Below are 5,000 nucleotides of genomic sequence, written 5' to 3' on the forward strand. Positions count from 1 at the left end.
CGTATTCAACTCTACCACGCTTTGTAAATAGCCAACTGGTTGCCTCCTGCCAGTTGGGGTTCTTAATAATGTTTCTGTTAAGTTTGAATTGTTTCTTTCACATTGTTAAAAGTGGGGTGCCTGTAAACTAGCTTGATAGCTAAGTGCACTTCCACTATAAACAAAGCATTTACATTTAAATTTTCTTTACATTTTTTTTCACTCCTGACTGCTGTAGTAGTGCATGCGTAAGGATCAAGACGGAGCCTTTTCGTTAAACAAATCTGGTTTTTGCTCTGATGATTTTGCTCCACACAACAACAGCAACAAACTATTCGTATTGGTTGGGTCACGTCCTGTTCAACTCCAATTGCCTGCGTCATTACCCTGCTTTTGTTCCTCTCGCAACTCCCATATCGCGGCCGGTTATCTCCTAGGAATTACGAGGAATGTCTGTCGCAATGTAGACAGATAGCCATGCCAACATGGACGATGCATACTGTTACAACGGTCCCATTTTTTAAAAAACATATAATACCTTAGAAGTCAAGAATCTTTCCATGATTTGTCCAGTGAAATTTTCTTGTTTGCCATTTAAATTTACCCCAGGTTTAAGGAATCGCATACAAAAAAAAAAAAAAAAATGGCGACAGTGACTAAGAAAAGAAATTTATTGACAATTCCAAAACAAGTGCATTGTCTTAATTAAGGCAATCTGTGAATAAAACACAGTTCTGCAGAGATCAATTGCAATAAAAAAGTCAAATTTAATTATTAATGACGAAAAATAACAGCAATGTTGATCAGTCTCTTGCTATCCGGTTAATTGGGTCAATTTTTTTCAGTGCTCAGCTACTTCTTGGTGTTTACCACTTGCTCGAAAAAAAAAAAACCTGAAAATGCGTCGATGATTACGAGGTCACGTCAAATCTACAGGTTTCCATGGTACTACTCTTTCCCGTACCTCTTCTGGTTTTTCGTGCAAATGGTAAACATCCAATACTTCAGTAGCTTGCATTTTCTATACTATAACGCCAAAGCGTAATGCTTAATTCCACTATCCACGCGACCAACACCTTTCGGAATGTCACAATTTAATATCTTCTGTGGTGGCCGTAAGTCTGCTTGTTGATCTTAAGCTAAAAGTTAATGGCAATGGCAAAAAAATTGAAATCCAACAGCCGTTCAAAAGATACGTTTCCAAAGCTACATTGCACTCGTTTCAAAAACGTTACGTTTCAGTTTAATGGCTTACGATTGATGGGTTCCTAGCTGCCAAGCTAAGTGCAACTGGTCGATCTCTTTTATAAAAACCATAAAATAATACCTCAAACAGTACAACAAACGGATGCTATAACTGCGATAAGCAAAATATTTGGCATTGATACCAGGGGCGTAGCCAAGATTTTTCCTCAGGTACGTACAATTTTCCAAACCCACCTCCCCTCTCCATAAGTCCCAAAATCTTTTTCATGTGCCGTGATTAAATTTTCCTTTTCCATCAGTATGGTGAGGATATGTTGTTAGAGTAAGCGCTCTTATTTACTATGAAATGACCGCTAAGTCGTAAAATTCCTTGTTGCATTTTGGGCTTCTTGAAGTGCTTCGATCGGCTATCATAAATTGACGCATTGTTTTATTTGTTAAAGCACCTACATGGCCGTAAGATCCCGTAACTGTGCTTAGTTAAGTTTCATTTAGGTTCGCGCTTCTTAGAAATCTACAAAAAAACAATCAATGTGTACATGGCTTCTCCCTCCAAGAACAACTAACATTTTTTATTTTCGACTTTTTTAGGTACCTACGCCCCTGGATACAGAGTGGAATTAAGGTATTTGATCTGAAAACGCTACTTTACGCCTATGTGCACGGACAACTGGCCCCAGCTCGGTTGGCAACCCATACTTGACGACTTCTACGCATTTTCTTTGTCCTCGTTTTATCCCTGGGGGAATGAAAACAGAATATGGCTTTGTAAAGGGGTCAACTGAGATCATCATTTCCAGATTAAATTCATCGTAACAACTGTCCCAGTTGAGTAGAAAGCTAGCTTGACATAAAGGAAATTAGCACGATTGTGAAGGTACCATTCCTCGTGAGGGAGTTAATGCGACCATCGATCATCAGAAGCCAGTAAGGGGCTCTCCTCAAAAATGTTTGTCGTCCATTTTTTAACTCGGAAAATGGCTAAAGCCATTTCCGAGTTGTGGGTGTGAGGCTGATTTCGCGGTATCTTCATGGCATATAGTCGCTCTTTCCGCAGAGTTTTATCATCGTAACGACATTTTCCACCAGATATCGTTAAATTATTTGTGGTACTTGAGGTGCTTAATAATAGTGGCCTCAAGATCACAGAACTAGGATCATGCCAACGGCCAAATGAAAAAAACAAATCGCATGAAGATATAACTAAAGTTACTATATACTCAACAAAATATCTTGTTTCTGATTGGCCAATGGCGAATGCATAAATAGGTTATAGGGTGCAATCCAGGTTATATTGCAATACGGAAGTTGCTATGGAAACACCTGGGAAGAGCCAAATTTGAACACCAAAGTGAAAAAAAATGGCTGACAGTCGGTTTGCTTTGTCAAACCAAAACATCGTTGAGCAACTTAAAGAAAGTGCGAAAAACAAAAACACGTTGAAAGCTACACAGACCTGGTTGAATGTCTGGCAAACATGGGCGACTGAAAGAAAACTAAACCCAAAACTGGAAGAATACGAGCACGAACAAAGTAGCGCGTTTGAGTAATTTTGTTGAGAATATAATAAATAAAAAATCGTATGAACCAGCTCGTGCATTTCGTGATTTATGGCCACTCGTGATGTTTTGAAAGTTCTCAAATTGCACTCGCTTACAGCTCGTGCAATTTTGAGAACTTTGAAAACATCAGTCGTGCCCATAAATCACGAAATGCACTCGCGTTCATACGATTTCCTATAAATATACAGAAGAGGAGGAACTTGACATGTATGTTTTTTTAATTTGTCTTTGCTTTCATGGAGCCAACGTTCTTTATTTAAAAAGTGTCCAGTAACCCGTGAAAACGATCAGTATTCGATGAAATGGTAGGGAAAACGTGTAAACGATCTTGATTGTAATAATCGAGATAACGCATCGCACAACGACAGGTACAAAAAGCAGGTCACAGGTCATTGTTTTACCTATACAGAAAGTATCCTAAACATTCATAAAAGCTAACCTTAGGCCTAAAAACTTTCCTTTAGGCCTAATTAGGCCAAAGGTTAGCTGTTATGAATGTTTAGGATGCTTTCTGTATTGGTAAAACAATGACCTGTGACCTGTGACTTGTGACCTGTGTTTTGTATCTGCCGCATCACACAACATGCTTACCTTGATCGTCTGCATCTGCTCAGTCCCAAAAAACCGCAGCTTGTCGAGTAATAAGTTGTGTAAGTAGTATAACTAGTGACGTAATAGTAACGAGTTTCTTGGCGACAATCATCTGCAAGAAATTGATAAATGATCAATTGCAAATTACAATTCAACATGACCAACTGTTCAGAATGCTTCAGTACGAAACATGTTCAGTTCGTGCGTGTGTACACGGCTCAAGTTGATGGACAAAAATATGCACAACTTGATGTATAAAATGTGTACAATTTGATATGCGAAATTATTTACATTTGATTTACGAAAATAATCGTTTGGTACAGAAAAAAAATGGTTTTGACGCAGATATATGGTTCATAGAAATTTGTCTTGACATGAAATTTGATCAAATTATACGCAGATATTATTATTATCATATATATTATCAGAAACCTGTAAGGGTTGAAACGTGTAACGGCCCCTTGTGTGCTAGGAAACAAGCTTCTGAATATTCAATTTGCCAAGTACCATATTTGAAACAACAATAGAGAAACATTCAACCAATCAGTTCGCAAGAACACCATGACGCAATACCACCAATGTTCTCGCGCGAAACTAACTGGAGCGAGGGGTTTCCAAATATGGTACTTATCACTGAATATTCGGAAGCTGTGAACGCGCGTTACACGTTTCAACCCTTATGGGTTTCTGATATTATATATAAGTCCAAGTCGTAAAGGGTAGTGAATGGTCTTCCCTGAAAAAATGTTGCAGTCTCCATTTCATGCACATCTTATCTCGTTTTGTTCTACAAATCTAAGATCAAAGAAAGCCTCAGATCAGGCTTGCAGAAAAAATTGCCAGTTTCACTGTCTTTCAAAGTTTCGAATTTACATTCGCCAGCCAAAGCAACCAAAGCAAATTCCATTGGTTTATTGCTCGTGCAGTTCTCATAACTGAGTAGGATTCGAAACAACAAAATTTCGTGATATCTCTGTTGCGATGGTAAACATTGTCAGTAAACCAACGTCACAGCGATGTGTCACTCCTATTAAACTGGGTTTACGAAAGAGGGATAACCGTAAAACCTAAGCCTCGTAAGCTGCTTCCCTGCACGGGAAACCGACCCTTGGTAACCAGGCCTTCTAGAAGCACTGTTCAATTCTGGGTTGTTTTTAATCCTAAGCGTAGTTTTGATCCTGGAAGTGTTCTCAGTTCTGGGAGATGTTTTTCATTTCCCTGAAGTGTTCTCAATTCTGGGAGATAGTTTCAATTCCGGGAAGTATTTTCAATTTTGGGAGAGTAGTCTTGAGGTCTGGGAAGTGTTTTCAGTTCTGAGAAATGTTTCAGATTTGTTGAGCGCAGACGAAACCACACGAAAACTGGAACTGACGTGGTGCATTAATTAAGAGATACACTTACCATTACAACTACTTCCAGATTTGTAAAAACAGCGGTTGCAGTCGCATCGGTATGAGCCTTGCGTGTTAACGCAGCGAGAGTTGGAAGGGCAGCTGTACCGTCCTTCGGAACATTCATTAATGTCGACACACGAATAAGAACCTTGGTTTCTCCAACCTGATATGCAGTTGCATCGGTATGATCCTCGTGTGTTGGCGCACCGCGAGTTGTATGGACAGTTGTGAGATCCTTCAGAACATTCGTCAACGTCGCTGCAGCTAT

The 5,000-nt window shown here is 39.3% G+C and overlaps 1 pseudogene; it reads right to left on the bottom strand.

Moving 5' to 3' along the window:
• Window positions 1–726: 726 nt before the first annotated feature.
• Window positions 727–5,000, bottom strand: part of LOC137971841 (fibrillin-2-like) — a 14,599-nt pseudogene continuing 10,325 nt past the window's right edge.

This window comes from Montipora foliosa, chromosome 9 (genome assembly GCF_036669935.1).
Source record: "Montipora foliosa isolate CH-2021 chromosome 9, ASM3666993v2, whole genome shotgun sequence".
Lineage (NCBI taxonomy): Eukaryota > Metazoa > Cnidaria > Anthozoa > Scleractinia > Acroporidae > Montipora > Montipora foliosa.